Source organism: Synchiropus splendidus, chromosome 10 (assembly GCF_027744825.2).
Source record: "Synchiropus splendidus isolate RoL2022-P1 chromosome 10, RoL_Sspl_1.0, whole genome shotgun sequence".
Taxonomy (NCBI): domain Eukaryota; kingdom Metazoa; phylum Chordata; class Actinopteri; order Syngnathiformes; family Callionymidae; genus Synchiropus; species Synchiropus splendidus.
Window position 1 is genome coordinate 18,017,866 of NC_071343.1, and position 21,209 is coordinate 18,039,074.

Consider the following 21,209-nt stretch of genomic DNA (forward strand, 5'->3'; position numbering starts at 1 on the left):
GGGAAATTTAATTGCCCCATCCAGAGTTGGCCTCCTTGGTCGAAGTAATAATCCTTTTAGGATCGACCTCCCCTCAGGATTGGAAGTACGACGTGACCTAGCCTGCTCAATCCCAACTGACCGACCTCATGTGACTGACAACAGCCTTCAGCACCACACAGGAAAACCATCCTGGGAGACTCCATGGAAATGTGGGTGCACTATCCCAAAGAGACTGGACCTCACCGCCAGAGCAGAGAGCTTCAAGGTCAGCAGGAGCCAGAACTGTACAGGGGCTGGTTGCTTGCTATTCTGCCTTAGCATTGCAGTTGAAAGCCCAAGAGTGGTCCTATTGGGGAAAAGATGGTGACGCTGCATCATGTTGGATCTGTTTATGAATGACTGATTTAACACGTGGATGATGAATTATTTTCAGTCCAAGATCCTCGGTGGTAGCTAGGAATGTGCTCAGATAGAGCCCAACAGGTGCTCGAGCATTAGCCCTCAGGAGCCTTTTTGTCCTTAATACCTGAATTGTTAAGAAAAAAAACAGTTACTCTCAACTACCACGAGCCTGATGCTAGCTGTCATTTTTCATCTTTAAATTTTAGATACTGTTTTAGAACACATGACATTTTATCACTTAAATTACCCGCAAAAGAAACAACAGAGCAGTGAGGATATATACAAGTAACATCTGACTTATGACATCGGCATCGGTTCCTACCAACCGGTCGTAAGTCAGAGAGGGCGTAAGTCGAATGCCATTCAAAATGCCCGACGCGAGGGTTAGAGGTACTACTGTATGGCATACAATCAGTTGCGTTTTTAAGCATCTGCTGGCCGTGGTCGTAAGTACGGGGGTGGACGTAAGTCGAGCAGGACTTAAGTCGGATGTTACTTGTATAAGGCTAAGAGCCCCTCCTACTAACTATTGTGGTCACTCCCTGGGAGAAATGAAAATTATTCCTCGTCTGAGATTAAAAGATAGAAATGACTCACAAAAACACACGCATGCGACCATGAGCATGGATTTTCTGTCTCATACGGTTGAAATCAGCAGAAAATGGGTTCTTATATAAAGCAAGATTAAATTAGTTTGACTGTCCAGCATACCTTCCACAAGATAACCTTGAGATGTGTGTCACTCAGAGATAATGCAGAGTAGCTCGCTGCTTTTACCTCGGCTCTTTATGAGGACTGAAAAGCAATGTTTAAAAGAGAAAAAATCATCGTCAGCTTGTAGGTTTGAAGTCGGTCAGCAGAAGAGACGACCGGGTTATTCGACTTGCTCGGTCAGGAGCAGCCTATTGTTATCCAGCACTGTCCTGTAAACCTGTCATCTCCACTTAGCTGGCCTGGATGGCTGTCAGAGCCCAAATCACAATCAGCATTGTGCCTCTGCCACCTAGCATTAGCAGACACACACCAATAATCTATGTTTGCTTTTAAAGCCAACAACCCATGTGAGGATAAATGGAGTCCGAGGAACAATACCGTCATGTGATGCCCTGCCCTTTGTGCCAACAGAAATATATCAATCGGCTGGATTGTATTAGAGAATAAAAATGCTATGACATACCCCGCTTGTCTGTAGTCAGTCGCACACGCTCCAGCTACCTCTTATTCAGATGTAATATCGCATATTTTTAATGGAAGCCAAAGCCAACTATTCTAACATTCCAAGTGCTAACATTCAGTTTTGGGCAACGATAAAAAATGTACCTTGTTGCTGATCTCACGGCAGAACGTCAGATTAGCGAGGGAATATAATCTCCGTCCGCTTGCACCGAATTAGCCGAGACGTAATGTCATGTGGACAACATGTGACGTCAGCATTCGTTGGCGTTGATGCCACCCAATGGCTGCTCCTGTTTTGATCCGACCATCACATCAGGGCGTGGAATTGATGGGTGCCCTAGATAGATTTGGCCCCGGGGTTGGAGGGAAGGGCGAGACGATGCCCTCGTACTCTGAGTGACAGGTCTGCCAATGTGTTCGCCAAGTGAGCGTCGCACAACAGATCTGCGGGTTTGTTTACGTTTGCATTTTAGTAAGATTTGCTGAAACAATGCATCCTCACTCCAAGGCGTAATGTATAGACGTTGGAGTTCACTATCCCACGGTCAGCCATTGGTGTGGCATGTTGACAGAATTGGGTTTCATCTGAAGCACTTGTAGAGCCTATTACACGGTTTGCAGCGCACCTTTTAACTGTCCATGTGACAATGTGTCACCTGGTATATAAAGCCCCTTTACAACCATGAGTGAGGAGGATAGCCACGTAAGGGGATGTATATATATATATATATATATATATATATATATATATACTTTGCACATTATCAGCCTTCCACAAATTTTGGATTCACGGTCCATGGCTCCTTGTGTTAATTCTCACAGACTTTTTAAAATATTTTTCATCCAAATGGTGACTGCTGCTACTATTGTGAATTTTTTTTTCTTTTTTTGTCTGTTTGCTGAGAACTCTTAGTTTGTGTGTGTGTCAGCTTCCAAGTTTTTTCTTTCCTTGTTTTAGTTCTGAACTCTCTCAACCCATGTTTTTCGACCCAACTGGATACTCTCAGATTCTCTGAAATAAAGACGGTGTTTTCTTAATGCGTAAGACGATGTAATAAAAGCTGTTTGGGTATTAATGTATCTTATTTTCGCATCAGTCTGCCAGGCATGTAAATTGGTGATTTCCATTCATAGTTTCCAGAAACAGGCTGACATTTTCAATGAAAGCAAAGGACGAAAATAATGAAGTTGCTCCAGGAAGGAAAGGTTTATCACGTTTTCTATGAACTGATAAGACAATCCAGTCTCTGGCCTGTAAATATTGACACTAGCAAATATCATCCTTATCATGCTGCGCTCTTTTATGTTTGTTTAATTAGTATTTGTCCTGTGATAGAGCCTGCCGGTATCTGTCAGTCACAGATATGTCTCCTGGGTGAGATTCTGCATTCCAATGAGGCCAACGACTTGCTGTCTGTCTTGCTACGTGTTTGTCTGCTGTCACTGTTCGATCTTAAAGTGTTGTTAACCTTTAACTCCAGGACGTGTGAAACAATAAGTCCATGTGATCCTGCAACTGCTGTTGGGCTCAGGGTGAGGTTTTTAACCCCCAAAAAGAAAAAGCGACTGTATTTTCCAGACTATAAATAGCAGATTTTTTTTCACTAGTCCTCTCCTTTACAGTCCTTTATAAATGTTTTTTTTCACACTGACTGACATGGTCAAGGAGTAAACATTACATCACGTGTGTGATGTGCCCCGGGCGTACTTCAAGGCCAGAAATCTCACAGGAATACATAACATGTACTGTGGTTTTTGCTGTGTTTAAATTGAAAATCCCTAGAGAAACATCATAGTAACAAAATGACCAGAACACTACCGCTGCTTACTGAACTAAATTTTACCACAGACACCAGAAACAATGGACCCGGCAGAGAGAGGCTCTAGATCAGTGATGTTTATTTACTTCTCATGCTCCAAAATAAGGGAATCCTCTTTTATTTTCACATACTTACTGGCTGCTTAAGATTCCCCACAGAACTTGCCACACATTCCCAAGACCCAACGGAATTTGTGTTCAAAAAAGCTGTAGCTTAATCCCTTCTGTGCCTTTACTGCATGATGGGCAGGTGAGGCTTCGCGAATCAGTGTCCTTCAGAACAGAAGAAATGACGAGAGATTTCAATGAAATATTTGTTCAAAATTCTTTGAGCGCCATCAAATAGGCTGAGAATGACACTCTTTCATGAAGCCTCACCAGCCCATGACTACCTGTTACTGACACCACCCTTTCACCAGAACGGAGCACCAGTGTTTAATGCTTCTACAAGCTCAGCAAAAAAAAAAAAAAAAGAACTGTATGCAGTAGCCTTGACTTAAAATACAGAAGTGCACAATGACTAATGTGTTTAGTTGTCAAATGATGAACTGTCACACTATTTAATATCTGTAAAAAAGGTTCCTATTTTTGTATTATTTGGCCTAAAAATATAACTACTGCATTGTTTCCAGTAGTAACTTTACTTTGGACCGTCATGCATAATTGACATTATTTTCACAAACACAATTATTCGAAAATAGTTCAACACATTCTGATGAAGACACTAGTTTGTGTGTGTGAAACAGGACGTCATGTTGAATGCGATTTCAACTGCAATAAAGCTTCATCGCCTTGTTTTTAACAGCTGTGCAGCTTGATGGTGCTGCAGCACTCTCTCGCGGCACTAAAGTCACAGCACAGGCTCCTGACCTCCTCCCTCTTCTGTTCTGACTCTACCTGATGATTCCATTTACTGTCTGTTAGCTTAACAAAGGATGCTTCATTGACAAGTCAACCTCATTTACCAGGAACTCAACATAATAGACTTTGTATTTGGCACCTCATGCCCTTCACCATCATGGCCCAGTACCTCACGACATGACGGGTCCCACTGTAGCGTGTCCTCACATCCTCCTTGTCATGACTGACATATACACATGTCCACACACACCTCCTCACTGGTGTTCCTCACTAATGGACATGAAAAACTGGACAACTGGGCGCCAAAGAAATGGCTGAATCAGTACATCTGTGTGACGACATTGAGTTCCTTCAAGACATCCTTCACTATCACATGTAACTCCATTTATTGGTATTTTTGGTTGCAGATTCTTTAAGCTTATTATTGTTGAAATCCAAATTTTATTTTATTAAGAATTTTTATTTCGGATTTTTTTTAACTGACTGATTTAAGATTTTTGTTCTTCCAAGTGACCATTGGGAAAGAAACCTTTTCTGGGCAGGACTTTGATTTGTCCTCTCTGTTGGCAGCTGACTTCCAGTTTTCGTGGGACTCTGCTGAACATAAGCTCAAACTGACTCACCAAGTGTGGTCAGAGCTCGGGTGTCCTCAGGTCATACAGGACACTAGAGGGAGGCCAGGTGCCCAGCAGTCGTCTCACTCTCACTGCTCAAACCAGTTCATCAGCCTTTGGACTTCCCTTGAGGTTGATAACCGGCCCATGCTGCGCAACACAGAAACACACCTTGCCGTTTGCATGTTTTACACATTTGACAGACACGAAGTTTAGAAGGTGTCCTTTACCACAGAGGGATCCCAAAAGTCTTCTAGGGTTTTTCTTCCAGGTCATGTGACCTGTGGCAGGCAACCTTTGAGCAGAATTTGGACGATGGACGCTTGCTATACACCTAAAGAATATGAATGTTTATTAGAAACCGCAGAATCATCAGTCGTGAAGTGCAGGTGAGGCTTCATGAAACATCGTCTTCATTGAAAGAGCCCACTAGATGGCACTGTCTGCTCAAAAATATTTGGCTTTGAACACCAGTTTCATTGAAACCTCACGAAAGGCAGCGCACCACCTGAGTTCTGAATGTGAAGACACTGTTACAGGAGGACTCACCGGCCCATCACTACTCATCTAGAGTCTCAGTAACTCTGAAGTTGAAACAGGATACATTGAAAATATGTGATGCAGCTCAATATAGGACTGTGTTCCCTGGGAATTAATTGAGATTGCACTCTCTTTACCTGGGTGGCAGCGGCCGGGATGGAGATTATCACCTGAAGTCCTGAAGTCTGAGAAGAAAAACAAGAAGCTATTACGGAAGAAGAAACACAGAGTTTATTGATAATGGTATTTCTTACATTTGAGAATCACAGCAGAGGTTCACTCCGGGAAACCCCGAGGAGGAGGTGACTTCCTGTGGATTAGGAGGAAATATTATTAGCTGTTTTTTTCTGAAGAAGATGTGTTGAATGAGGAAAGACAGATCCATGGAAACGCTGAAACACTCGGTGATATGAGAAGATTATTGCCGCCCTCTAGTGGACAGTTGAGTAAACTGCAACACGGTTGAACCCAAACCGATGAGTAATTCTTTTTACTTGTTACACCACACAATTTAATCTTGCAAATCAAAAATAAATACAATTATTTCACGATTTTCTTTGTGTCCCAGGCGAGCTTGAGAAAGGCATTTCTCTATCATATGTCTATCACCCTTCAAAAAACTCGAAAACCATGTAAATTTCTTTCCATTCTATTTGATATTAATCGTAACACTAACCTTTAGAATGGGTATCAGCCTCTACTTTACCATTCCCATTCAAAATGAAATAATAATTCAAAATAATAATAAATATAAATGAATCTATAAATAAATTATTGGCTCAAATTATTTTGTCTCAAAGTTTCATGCGAGTGGTCACTCAGTTACTTCATAGGCACTGTTTACTTCCTTAAATGAACATCAAGTCTGTTGGTTATAAGGCCAGGGAAAGGTCAGAAAGAAAGGCTTTAAAGACAGAGGGGTGACGGCGATGCTGCAAAGTGAATCCACCCTGGACGTTGTGGCATCTGCGGTGCCAATATTGAGAGGTTACTCAAGTCATGTTGTCGGAAAAAGAAGCGAATCTGGAGACTTCTTCTTCTCCCTGCCTCTCAAGATTACCCCCGTGTTTAATAAAAGCTCCTTTGGACTCTGGTTTTTCAACACTTGCAATGTCGCCCTTCGTGAGCGGAAGACAGAAAGGGAGCAGAGGAAGTGGATAATCTTTGGGTAAAGCAGCCTGGCTTTAAGCTCATCCTCTCCAGTGTGGTGGCAATCTGATCTTCCCTTGCTTTTCACTTAGGACTAGCACACTGAGACAATGAGAAGACCCCGGTGCCCCTGCTCCCTGGAGCCTTCCACTCTTAATATTTAATGATATCTAAGAGCTAAAACTCATCCTTGCCTCTTTGGTCTTCTGCTATTAAAGGCCTTGACAACATCATCGAGCGAGATTATAGCTCTGACCTCTTTTGTCGTCCATGACACACACCAGTCCAATTGAAAAAGTTCTCATGTCAGCTTAAACCTTTAACATGAGCCAAACTGTGACACACTATTTATAGTTTTTCACCGTTTATTTCACAATACCAGCTGTGACACGCCTTGTTATATTTGAACATGTATTTTAAAATATTCATTTATTTATTGTCATGTGCAATGTGCCGTTTGTATTACCTCAGATGTCTTACATTTATCCCTCCGGATTTTATCGGCCCATATGTGTCAGCCTCGCTTCATGTTTACATTATTTTAGATGTAAACTGTATTTGTCTCTCTCATTGATTTCCCGCACCCCACGTGGATTTTTCCCTCTCACATAATTTCACATTCCCTTGTGTCTTCACTTCATGGCCCAGGTTGTGCAGGATACACAGTGGATTAATTGAAATACAGACCAAAGTCTTGCCACATGTCAAGTCATTCAAAAAGAAGTCATCATGAGTGGAAAATAAACAGTTGTTCAATTGAGGTTGGTATTAATGCAGATGCACAATGAATGCAATTGATTTTGTTTCATGTATCGCTTGTCCCCTCAAGCGTCAAGTTACTTCAACATATACTTCTTTTCCTGTTTCTTTCCTCCCCTGGTAACAAGGTTATTTACAGCCTTTTTCCTTCTCCTTTTCCTTCTATTGTTTCAATGAGCTAATATTCTATAGATGTTCCCCTATATTTCTACTGCTTCTGGTCATGTGAAAATACAGCCTCTGAGACAGATGTGTTGTCCATGTCTTACCAACACGGTAAGAACACGAGCAGCCCTTGTGTGGTTAGTTTAGCTCCAAAAAAATGGCATGCAAATGTAACCAACACCAATGAGCTTATGATGCATCATGAAACAGTGTCCTCATTTTCATTGCGCTGTAGATGGCACTCTCTGCTCTAAAATCTTTGAAAACAACAACTTTTAAAATGAAACATGACATCATTTTTAAACCTGATTATGAGCACACTGTTTCATGAAGCGTCACCAGCCCATCACTATTTTTTCCCTGTCCGTCTGATGCAGGGGCACCACCTTCAAAAAGGGCACTTTTTCCAAGCTGGGAAAAGGGCTGATGCTTGACACTAGCAATCTGTCAATGTATGCACCCAGAACATCCAATGAAGTTTTCAAACTTCTAATCACACAAAAGGAACACACTTTATTAATATAATGCCTTTATCAGACTCTTAATATATGTTTAAGATTCATTTATAAATGGTCGAATAATATTCTAGAGTAGAATAATCCAGGTGAAAATGTTCATTCTCTTTGACCAGTCCTCTCTTGTCATGACTGTCCTCTTCATGTCCTCCATTATCATGATCTATAAACCTCACCAGTTGTCTCTTCCAGTTCTGACATTCTCCGTCCAGCCCTGCCTCTCCTCTCCTCATGTCCAAAGCACCTGAACTTTGTCTGCTCCCCTCATTCTCACTCATTCACACCCACATGTTCCGCCTTGGTTCTACTGTCCTCCATTTCTCTTCAGCTCGTACCTCCACCTCGCTAGCTTCTCCTTCTCATCTTTCCTCCCGCAACAGGTCACTGTATGAGCTCTTTCATGGAGCTATTGGTACAGTGTTGGGTTGCAAGACACTTGAAGTTCAGCACGAGTGGGAGTTTGCATCTAAAGGCATTAATCGCCACTTCAGCGTTCACACAGCCACTAAATAAAACATCAAATCGCTCGCATCAAATGACTCACAAACGCTTATCATCTGGCGCCCCGAACTGTCGGACGAAGTACTTAAGCGCTTCCACACAGTGACACCAATCACACTGACTTGGCTCCATCTTTCTCTGAAGCAAATGCTCTTACGGTGAAACTGCTTGTTCATTTCCTCTTCGGACTTCAGTCGAGTGTGCAGTTCCATCACTCGACATTTGGTTGAAGCAAACACTCTCACTTTGAAGTTCTCCGGAGAGAGAACCAGGATATTGTGAGCTGGAAGACTTGGTCTCATCATTTATGATGAGGAATTAGTCACACGATATTTAGTTGCGAGTGCATCAGCTTTTCTCCACCGCTGCTTTCCTGGGATTATTGCTTCAGAGGTGTATTTGAAAGAAGCGGTTGAGAGCTTCAAAGCACGAGTCGACAATAATTCCTCAGTGAGTGTTTCACTTCTCAGTCGTGCTCTTATTAGTGTGTTTCCTGCTCACCTTCATTCCTGAGTTCACCGCTGGCTTATTAGCAAACATATGAGACCAGGACAGCAAGAAATGATCATATTATAATACGCACGTATACGTATCATTCAAGTATATTCTTTTCAACAAGATCCCGCTCATGTATATGAATATCGAATATGTTCAGCTGCTCAGAAACTTCCACGGCAACATGCAGAAATATATTTGAATTTAAATCTTTGAGATTGAAACATGCATGTGGAATGTTTTTACGTAACATGAATTCAATACTTTACGTTCGTGGAAGCCATCTTGGATTCTTGGAAATCCTACCTCAGGTGACATCACAGGGTGCGAACTGAGAATTTCCAAACACAACTGGAACACACCATTAAAACCAACACATTCTCTCTACTAAGACCTCACATATTGTCGAACGTCAAGACGACTTACGTATTTGGTTTTCAGTTGAACCAATTGTTTCCCCTCCCGCTGATTTTCCTGCCTCTTCCGGTTGCACTTCTCCAGACTGCACCAATTCTTTCAAACTCATGGCCACATAAAGTACTATATACTACAGAAACAAATGCTTGAATGGAAACTCTGTCAATATGCAACAGTTATTACCAAGGTATTACCCCATAGGAGAGAAAACGTCTAGGACATCTAGGCTTTTGTATTGAAGAGGCTGATTCGCACGTGATATAAACTCTCCTTTAGGGCAAAAAAAATGTTTAGACAAACTAGTTTGTGTCAAAGATTCAAAAGACTGTTTAAAAGACTGGAGTGCTATATCTGAATTCTGCTGGTTTCTTGGTTTTGTCTCTACACCATGAAACTCACATCTGATTTCAGCTTTTTCTCTTTCATTTGAATTTGCTTGTGTTTCGATTTGTACACATAGTTTTGTGGTGTCGTGTTCAATCCGTGAATCATCTCTGAGGGAACGTTTGAATAAAATATAATAAATAAAGAATACTGCCAGCAACTGTGGATCTTAGTACATCCATCTGTCTCTATGTCACCTGCTGTATTTGTTGCACAGTAACACAAAGTTGAAAGACTGAAAGAAGTATTCAGTGTATTTGGGGTTGCATCAGTAAAGGACTAACATTAGCATGTACTGAAAGATGAGCATGTAGAGTAAAGGACATCACTTATATTTCCTGAAAAAACCTGTATAACTGAGCCCAGTGGTTCAGACTGAATTCTTGTTTTTCCAACATTCGAGGACAGCGTCCCAAATATTCACCTTTTTCCCAAGCCTTAGATGAAGAGGCAAAATGAAGGTTAACCAAATGGTGATTTATTACTTTTGGGTGTGTTATGAACCTTGAAAATGTGTTTTGGGCTGAGAAGAGTTCAGTTCAGACCAAGTCGTGAATCAATTGTCATCACCAGTTTTAAAGCAACTTCGATTTTTATTTTTTCAGAGTTACGACAGCAAGCAAAGCCGGTCGAATATGTTCAGCTGCTCAGAAACTTCCACGGCAACATGCAGAAATATATTTGAATTTAAATCTTTGAGATTGAAACATTGAGATTTGGTGGCAACTCAAATAACTCTGTAACATAAATAATTAAAGAGCATCTGGCATTAATGGGAGCTCAGCATTTAGCACATGAGCAGGCAAATAAACTCACGTCAGCATAATATACTGGCTTGAGGGGGATATTATTCTCAATATGGATCATAAGTACTGCAAGAGCTTCTTGGTAACATAACTATGGGTACGTCATGTAAGTGATACAAAGGCAGTTTAACGTGTTTATTTATTTATTTTAGTTTATTTGTTCGTTTTGAAGTACACTAAATACAAATTTAATGTCAACGCTTATAGCGTTGGGTGAGGAAAAACAGACACATATTTATTCATAATTTTATTTGAAAGAACGAAAAATAACTCAAGAATTATGGAAGTAAATACTTTTTTTGGCATTTTTGCTGTGCCCTCATGAGGGTCGTGTAAATAAAAGCAAAAGAACCGCATGTGGCGCATTGTGAACATCTGATCCTAGGTCATACGTTGAGGACCTCCAGTCAATTTATTCACCTTTCAGAGGCTGAACGTTATTTTTATTTTGCCAAAAACTTCTCACGGTCTTGTATAGTTACGCCTGGGAGCCCTCTTGTGGACACCAGTGTCATAGAAACTATAAAACCTAATAACAGGTTGGTCCTACTAATGTAAAGCTCCACATAGTGCTTTGAAAAAATAAGTACAAACCTGTGCTAACCCAGTAAATGACCCCAGACCCACACATCTCCAATATACAGGAAAACAATTCCCGTAATTTCTGGACTTTTAAGCCACTTCTATTTTCTCATGGTCTGAGCCCTGCGGCTTATACAACAGCACAGCTAATATATTGATTATTACTGGCTGAAATCAGATGAAATCAGAAGCTTTTTATTTATCCTTAAAGCACCCTAAATACGTTCACACGCGTGTCCACACCTCTGTCAACAGAGTCGATCTCCAGGAGGTCTGGAACCGAGAAGCAGCCACTGAGGCAGTGGTGTCGGAACTTTGGGCACACGGGCGAAAACACCGCATTTTGAGGGCTTTAATGTGAATAACAATCTCCAGGCAAAGTGCGTTCGGCTCAAAAGTCTGAGGTGAACACAAGTGAGTCGGGTTTTAGCTGCTGACTTGATCCCGGCAGGAGAGCTGCACCTTACCTATTGTGAGAGCAGCCTGGATAAATCAAGACACTCCGTATCACGCAGCTTGTTTCCACGATTTCCTCACTCTTGATGTTGGACCCTGTTTTCAAAACTAGTTTTGAAAAGCGCTTTTAAGCCGCTGTACCACTGACCTGTCCACAGCGCAGACAGCACCACTGAACCTGCGGCTTATAGACCGGTGCAGCTTATGTATGAACAAGATCTATTTCCTTCTTAAATTTAGCGGGGCTGCTAATATTTCGGTGCCCTCTATAGTCCGGAAATTACGGTACTTCCGTATTGTTTTCCACTCATTCAATCAAACAGCAGAAAAAAGAGTTGTATAAGAGACTAAACATTTATTTACTTCCATCGGCCCAGTGATACGTGTCCATATAAGTGTGTACTTGAAAAGAGTAATAAAAGGTGCTTCGCTTGAAGCAGCATTCTTAAAGTGTTGCTCAGTGGCACACAAGCAACATCATTTCATTGCACTAAGAGCTCCACAGAGAACCGATATCCTTCCTCTGACCCCTCATGCAAGTGGGCCGGCTGTTGATGTGTTTACAGCTCGCCGTCACTAGATGCAGCAATGAGGCAATTGGTGAGGCTGCAGATGGGACTGCAGGTTGTATATCTTGTTGGTGGACATATTTATGTCCAGGGTGCTTTGCCTGCCGCCTGCTCATCACAGCAGCTGCTTACAGTGCTCTGTGAAAGTGATGATAGGTGAGACACGGGCAGAAATATCACCACTAATGACAGGAACTTGATGGGTTTTTCTCGACGGAGAATATGATCAGAAGTGACCTTCATGTTTATAGAACAAATAATTCAACAAAGACACAATTAAATAAGACGATTGTTGTCGCACTGAATATGTGTGGCTTGACAAATGTTTCTTCCTAAAGGTCAATGCGTAGTGAATTGCAAAAGGCTTTTATCGCCGTCATCCTGCAGCTCTTTATGGGAAAAAGTACCACAAGAATCTGTGAAGATTCTCCCTGAATATATTTAGCGGCTTGAAATGGATGACAGTGCTGTTGCGGAGCTGCGGGGACTCTAAATATTCGACTTGTTGACTTGCTTGTTTGCGATTATCTCTGAAACAAGAATGTTTTTTTTCTTAAATCATTTTTGTTATTTTAGACACAGCTCATTTACACCCCAACAGCGATTTTATTTATTGAATTTACTCTTTTAATATTCTGTGTGAGCTGTTTTACCTTTTGTTTAGCATTTGAAATATTATTCCCAGCAGTGAGCCCAATGGGCCTGATGGCATTCTAGAACTCAGCACAGTGAAGAGCTAGAGAAAGAATGGGAGCTTTTGCTTCTGCTGTCTCACCACGACAGAGAAAGAAAAACCTTCCAAAGATTTCTGGATCCTGATCGGTTCTTTGTCCCGTTATCAGGGATTCCTAAAAATTCATGGTCACTTTTGTTTTGTAAAAAGCAAAGTTTTGTCAGATGTAAATAACTGTTTGTGAACATGTTACAATTTACCAATAAACGTTAAAGCTACAGTACGTAGCTTTGGATAAACGGTTTACTACTTGTGTTTGGGATCCACAAGAGTCCTTTAAACAGAGGCCTTCCCACCGGAACAGACTCATGTAGTACAATGTATTAGACTGATTCAATGACAGCATTTGAGACTTCCTAACTGCATATTTCAAACTGCATGCTTCAAAATCCAGCCGTTGTCTAGTTACACTGAGCAAAGGACTGTAGCCACTTGTTACCTGACTTATCATGACTTATATATCTCACAACCAATTGAACAAACATCGCATAATTTGGCTGCTCACCTGTCCCAGAGAAGAGCAGGTCCAAATCTAGTTTCTCAGATGAAAGTTCTCTCCATTTCAGAGAGGCACCGCCAATGTTAACGCATGTTTGCCTCATTTCTGGTCGCACAGTTTTTTGGCCTCCTTCTGTTCAGATTCAGTCTTTCTCATTTTTTGCCTGTTTTGCTGTATTATCTGTTGTAGCTAACGCTGGAATAAGTTCTTTCTTTCAGATGGCTTGCAACTGTAAACAGTCGTGATGGGAATGTGCCTTTGGAATATACAGAGGAAGTGATAGGCAGGTGAGGCTTCATGAAACAGCGTTATCACTTCCTCCAGGGAGGAGCTCTTGGATTTAAAATGACATCAAAATGAAATTGAACAATAAAATTGTTGTTGGAAGCCATTGATGTTGGAGCAGAGACTGCCATTTAGTGGCAACTGCACTTTTAAAGAACAATTGCATTGCAATGAGCTTGGATTAACTTAGCCTCCATCAATTGTTTTTTTTTTTCCACGACTCAAGTGAGAAATTAATCGGTAGACTTCATGAACAGTTATTCAATAACAGGTTGTGAAATAAAAACAAGCAAAACTTAAAAATTGCAAACAAAATATGGAAAAAAAATCTGAAACAGACATCGGGAGCAGGAGTCTCAACAGTTAGGAAAACAATGAAATAAGAAAAAACGAATGATGATTCATCAAAAATAAAAGTTTTTTAGCTGCACAGCACATGTACCTGCTGTACAATCTAACAAGAAGCAAAAATAAAACATTTAAATTTTATTTTCTGTGCTACAAATGTATTTCGCAAAGTTGGCATTATCAAGCACCGACTGCTCATTTTCCTGAAAGTGCCAGACTTTTGCATTATGTTCGGATTTTATTTCCTTTTTAATGCCAGGGTCGTGCATCACCGAGTTTGTTTAGTGTAACGTAGTCAGCTTTCTTTTGCCCTTGAGGACGAAGGCTTGTGTGCAGCCAGCAGGTTTCTGTGACAGCTGAATTTTGTCGCTGTATCATTCAGCTTTACCTTCCGTATTAGTTTCCATACTTCCATAGTTTTCTTATCATTTTTTATCAGGCTACGAATAATCCTCATATTATTATCATAGGAAAACAAGAACTCATCCAAGCCCAAACGTGTGTTTGTCTCTGAGCGTCTTCTGTTCGTCTCAGTGCAATTATTGTCTGTAACCGTCTCCATTAAGGGAATTTAGAACAACCTGTCTGCGAAAGTAAGGTTCTTTGGCATCATAAAACACCCTAAATGGCTCAAAAATAACACTTAATGAAGCGAAAAGTTATTCTCCACTATTTACTGATTCTTCACATAACAGCCACATTTCCATGCAGCAGGGCTAATGCGATAACGTTGACGTCTGACAGCATCATTCTTTGTGGACGACAAGAATGAATGGATCAAGTTCAGTGAGCAGAAATCACACTGGTTTAATAATCTGCTTTCACTTTTAATGCGCCTGCGAGGAAACATATCCAGGCTGGGCGTGTGACGTGTTCGGCTGGATTTGACGCCCTCGCAGCTCTCCAGCTTAGCTTGGTTAGCTGTCGACAGTCACGGTCTGAAGAAGGCAGGTGCAAGGCACACATACCATTTGGTCATCGATAAATAGAACATTTAACACAGTAACAGCAAGGATTATCTAATCTAATCTCATAAGGTATTTCAAAAGCCCGGAGCCAGATGCTCTCACAAGGTAGTGATGGGTTGATGAGGTTTCATGAAGCAGTGTCACTGACTTTCAGAGGCCACCATGATGTTTGGACCTGAACAACTAATTCAATGAAACCTGAAAGCAAGAGCGCCATCTAGTGGCCTCTGAGAATCGAGAAACTGCTACATCAACCCTGCAACACTTGTGTATCATGATACCTCACCTGCACATCAATACCTTACTGTAACAGGGCTGGCTATTTATGAGATGCTGCTGTGAGTGGTCTGGGTCGGTATGAGTCAGGAAAGGGTCTCTTTCCCTCTGGGTAGCTTTGCCTGGCATTAGACCGTGTGACAAGAATCATTTGATTGTGTGAGTTGGTATCTGTACCTTACATGTGGTCATGTGGCTCAGCGGGACGACAAAATATATTAAACAACAGCTCAATAACTAAGAATTACGTTTTCCACTGAACAGAACACTTTCTTTTCTACACTTTACTTCATGTATGTATTTTTGAGCATCAGGGATGTTGAGAATAACTAAGAATTTGAGCTTTACATATTTTTAAAAATGCATTCTTTGATGAGAAAAAGTTGTTTGAAGTAAATCAGATGTAAATGTCTCCCTTCACAGATGACTCACAATGCAAGACACCATCTATATTTCTTCTTGAAACGCAAATATTCATTGGCTTTCCGCCAACATCGAATTCCCTGATACCTGAATTTTAATACAGTGGTACCTCGGTTTTCACTGGAAAAAACATAACGTGCGCGGACCGATCAGCTGACCCACGACGCACTTTGTTATTGTGTATAACACAGCCTCTGTATGCAGACGTGTCCCGTTAGCTACATTTACTGACTGTTTTTTCTTCATATTGAGGTGTAAAACCTTTCCTGTCTCCACACTGGACCGTGGTAGAGTGTCACAGGGGAGGTGCTCGCTCTCCACACCTTCACTCCAGGGTTTGATGTCCTGTTGTGGGCTGGAGCTGGGACAGGGATGAGGCGAGTCTGGGACAGAGCGTTACTTGGTTTGTGACTTTGTCACAGCCAAACTGCACAGAAGCGCACATTCAGAGCTGGACACGCACCGGGCACCTCTTCACTTCTGGAGAGACCTCACTCACTCGGCAACCCCTCCCACATGCAGCAGCCACACACATAGAGGAACAGCGCACCTGCAGCAGACACTCTACATTCACTCCTACAAAAGACTATTTTAAGGCTTGGAACGCATTATTTCTTTTTCCATTCATTGTAATGGGAAAAATCGACTCAACGAACAAATCGCTTCTCGAACAGCCGTCTGGAACGAATTGTGGTCGAGAACCGAGGTACCACTGTACTTGACAGTTATAATCTTCACTTGTTTGCCTTGAAGGGGCAAAGCTTAAATTGAAATTTTTGTTTTTGTTGTGATACTGCTTTGTTGCTGACCTATTTCTGATTCACCTTATTAGTTGCAAGTACATGCGTTGATAGCTGTTGCGGGCCACAGAAAATGCCTTGGCGGGCCCACGGGCCTTGCCTTGATCACCTCTGAAGACACCGCCCAGAGGACACGTCAAGCAAGGCAACATCTGTAAACGCAAGGCTAAGAGAAGCTGCCTAGTAAGCTTAAAGGGGAGGTGGCTCAAGAGAAGAGTAGTGAGAAAGAAGGAGGTCACGTTTCAGTACATGATGTCTGGAACAATAACTCTGACACACTTTCATTATTCCTCTAAAAGATTCATGAGGAAAGAAGTGGTGGCATGAGAGCTTTTTCTTCTCTCAGTGAAGATGCGGAAGTAGAGCTTGCTACACTGAGGTGACAATTTTATAATGACTTGAGTTCTGGCGTGCCTGTGGCGCTACACCGCCGCATCCAGTAAACCAAAGTTGCTCAGAACGGCAGATGATGGAATTCTTAAACGTGTCCCTCCAGGGGTCTCGGAATTTTTTAGTGATTAATGAAGTAGGTGGGAGATGAAAAGCACACAGTGCGGGCTAATGGGATTTTAAGCTCTCCTTTACTTAGACCTGCCCTGTTTCATCACGGCTGCTCTCTCATCAAATCCTCTCCAGCTAAGATGCTGAGCACATGCCAGCGGCAGTAGCCTGCAGAGGGGGCTGGGTTTTTGTCAAAGTCCTCAAGTTACTGCCTTCAGTGCTACATCTGCTTGAGCACGAGCGGCTGCGTTATCGCTGAGTCTGCAGTCCATTCAGCGAATGCTTTGGAAGCGGTTAGAGATAAATAAATATATGTTTAAAAAAAACACAAGAAAAGGTGTGTCAGGAAAAACAGGAGGCAGGAAGGAAAGGAAGAAACAGATGCTCCCTCTCCACCTGCAAGTGCACCTGGTGCACAAGGTAGAGCCCTATATATTTAGATTTGTCATTCCGCGAGCCCAAGGTGAAGATACAACTCTATAACACTGAGTCAACTATTGTCGTGAAGCTACATGTACTGTAAGAGCCTCGCAGCTCATATAGCAAGCATGCAAGCCATACAGCAACGTTAAACTCAGCAAAATTAAAGTGGGATCGCAGGGGCAGCAGCCAGAGCAAAAAGGCCCAGATGAAACCTCTTCTTACTGGGATAGAACCAGGCCAGATGAGAGACATACTCTTATGTCTAAAATTCTAAAATCTAAGGCAGCAATGGTTAATATGACAGTTGAGTCTGAGTAGTATGGAGTCCTGGATGTGACATGACTTTTTTATCCCAACATAATAGTTTATCTCAAGATAATTTTTCTTTAGAGATAACTTTTATCTCATAATTTGTATCTCAAGATCATTTTTATCTCAATATACAATCAGTCAGTTGATCTCGAGATAACTGTTATATTGGGATATGTCACTTCCAGGCCTCCGTAGAGTGGCAAATAAAACGTGTTGTTATGTGTAGCTATATGTGTATATGGATTATGTATAACATCCATCCATCATCAGTTAACCACACCACCACCACTCCAGCTAGAATGGTCCAGAGCTGAATGTGAACGCTGAAAAGTCTTGCTGAGAGGCAGCAGTGCTAACCATTGCACCACTGTGCCGCCCTGCGTTATGCATTTTTATCAATAAATGATCATCCGCACCAGTGACTGAGCTTTTCCTGTTTGGTACATGACATGCAACCTATGCAAATTACAGTTTTAAAGATGCCTCACATAGAGCAGTTAAGCATCGTGAGCACATTCTCACTCCTACAGCCTCAAATATTTACAATTGTAACTGTATGTTTTTTGTCCCAAAATGATGCAGGAGTCAGAGTCACTATCCCTGGCCAGAAAATTGGTTGTAGCCCCTAAAGTCCCACTCTTGGAAGTCAATTCCATGTCACTTGGGATTCATAGAACTTCCTGTAATCATGAACTTGATTCACAGAGACTCTTTTGGAATGAGAGTGGGAGGGAAAACATTTGAGTCAGTTGAAAACGGGACAAGTGCGGGACAAGTCTCTTGCAAATACATGGCTGGTAGTCAAGCCTGAGCTAGAAGAGAGAAGCTGAACCACTAACTAACATTTCTTAAAAACAATAGGCTGACTTCCTGATACATTTTTATCACTGTGTATTTATAGATGTCTCAATTTTATTTCTGGTTGAGAAATATAGAGGAAAAATAACAAATAACTTTCTTAAATTTTGATCTATTTTAACTATTTAAAAAAATGACCTTGAGAGACTTGTTCAAGCATAAAGAAGAAATTATTTAAATGTTGACTTTTTTTTTAAACTCCAGGACTAAGTTCTTTCTTGGACTTTGCATTTATTTTTGGAAAGTTGGAAAAAGGGATTTTGGGTACTTTGTTGAGCGCCACATAAGAGCAGGTAGAAATGGTACAAATATGTAAAATGCTTAGAAATATATAAAAAAAAAAAATCATAATTCAAGAGGAACATATTTGAGGCTTTAGTGAAGAACCCACGGTAAACAATAATGGGTTTGATCAAGTGTATGTTCTTGTTATTTGTGAGAGACCATCTTCCGGTTGGCATGTACAGTATGTCTTGTTTGGTTTTTCTTCTCAGTCAAGTCATGTTTGTAGTTGGTGACGTAAAAAAATAAATAAAAATAAAAATAAAATCTTTGTAGTCACATACAACCTGAGCCAACTTGATCTGGAATATTTGGCCAAATATTATTCTTATTATTAATACTACTATTAATATTACTATTATTATGAATAGTAGTATTAATAGTAGAAGTAGTGTACCTGAAATTGAGTGGAGAAAGAATTCTGTCACAATCCTGGTGACAAAAATGAATGGCATCATTTCAGATGAATACAGATGCATATTAAAGATCATGGAATTGTGTTTTGTGTGTTAAGTCCGCAGCTGGTATATGAGCATCACATTGAAACTGTGCTTTCTTTATCAAAATGTACTGTATAATAAAAGCATTTTTTGACATCATGACCTGACATAGTTCAGGGGGTGTCTGTGTGAACAAGTCTTCTTAAATAGTAGTGTTTTGCATGTCTCCAGGTGGTGACTCCATGGAACAACTGCTGCTTCCCTTCCAAACTCCCCGTGGCCCGGGGTTTAGGGCAGCATGGGCTGGCTACTGTTGGCCGGCGCCATATAAGAACTTGCAAGCGCAGCTGGCCGGATTAAGTCTAAATAAAGCCACAGAAGTGTATGAATCCCAGTGTCACTGATCCCCTCTGCATCCAGACAACAGGTTCTGCTAACTGCCACTTGCCTTCCTCTCTTCAAATGACAAAGAAAGGCAGAGGAAGAAAGTGAGACTAAGAGAGAGAGAGAGAGAGGTTGAGTTGACGCTCATCACTCGAGTGCGGCGGCTTAGACTAAGAGGCTTGAATAATCAGTATGTTAAGCTGTCAGGGTGTGCGCTCACACCTACCATGCGCTTACAAACTCCTGCCTGCTTTTTCATCAAGTAAAACGCTGAGAAGCAACAGCAAGAGTCAGCTTTGGAATATCTGTTACACTCTCGCCCAACATCACCACCGGAGCCGCAGTGGAAACCACCCACTTCCACACATGTTGCAGTCCTTCACCAAATCTGTCACCAGCCCAGACAGAGGAAACAGGCTTCAGCCATTCTTTAAAAAGACGATACAATTCTATACCGGGATTTCCCACTTCAAAATGAGCTAATGGCAGCGCTCAGTTCATTGTTACCATGTGAGTCTTTTGTGATGATGGAAATATGCGTGAGGAAGGGAGGAGAAAGCCCCACACTACATGCAAATATTCTGTTCTCAGAATCACGTCCAGGGAAGTCCAACTGTGATGTGAATCTATCTAAACATCAATCGTCAATGGATTACATGTAGCACCTCATAGAGAACCCCTGGCCAAAGTGTGGCCCTGGGGCCATATGCTGCCCGATGCCTGTATTTTCGTGGCCCGTTTGATGCCTTTTTTGTTCCTTCTCTTTTAGTCACCACCACCACTTCAGCAGTAAATATAGCGTGTTCTTGTTTGAAGTCTTTTCATTGACCATGGTTGTGTTTTTCTTGTTCCTCAAAATACATTGAAGGAATGCTGAAACTATATTTTGAAATAAATTGCCTTTTTATCTTGTCCTCTAGTCCAGACCTGGGCAAAGTGCGGCACGGGGGCCGTATGCAGCTGGATGCCTGTATTTTTGTGGCCCTTTTGACGTCATATGTTGTAATTTTTCTGCTATTTTTTTGTCCTTTCTCTTTTGGTCATCACCACCACCACCACTTCAACAGGAAATATAGCATGCTCTTGTTTGAATCATTTTCTTCTTTTCATTGGCCATTTTTGTGTGTTTTTCTTGTTGCTCAAAATACATTGAAGGAATATTGAAAATATATTTGAAATAAATTGCCTTTTTATTGTGAACGTCCATAGTTATGTTGATTTATATTCAAATTAAATGCTTATAAAATGAAATATTTCAACAGGTTGCATGGAATATTTGCACTTCTTAATATCATTACTCGCATTTAATCTTTTTACGTTCATTTTGTCCTTGTTACTGCAGTATATATTTTGGATATTTTTCCATCATGTTTTGTAGTCATTGCTGTCTTTCTTGTGGCATGTTGTGGCATGTGGCAGTTTCTAATGTGGCCCTTCAGGAAATTTAATAGCCCACCTCTGTCATAGAGTCACCGAAAAACTATG

General features: G+C 41.3%; 1 protein-coding gene across 8 annotated transcripts in view; it reads right to left on the reverse strand.

Annotated features, from left to right (window-relative positions):
• The window catches only part of LOC128765662 (poly(rC)-binding protein 3), a 58,258-nt gene that overhangs the window by 28,961 nt on the left and 8,088 nt on the right, over window positions 1-21,209 (reverse strand). For 5 of the 8 annotated variants that reach the window (XM_053876584.1, XM_053876580.1, XM_053876576.1 and 2 more), the window contains exons 2-5: window positions 5,649-5,704; window positions 5,532-5,579; window positions 5,085-5,188; window positions 4,864-5,004 (exon numbers count right to left, since the gene is read on the reverse strand). The gene's annotated coding sequence lies outside the window, so the exon portion shown is untranslated. Of the gene's footprint in view, window positions 1-1,704; window positions 1,811-4,863; window positions 5,005-5,084; window positions 5,189-5,531; window positions 5,580-5,648; window positions 5,705-21,209 lie in introns of those variants that run through there. The other 3 variants (XM_053876577.1, XM_053876578.1, XM_053876579.1) reach the window with 3 other exon arrangements.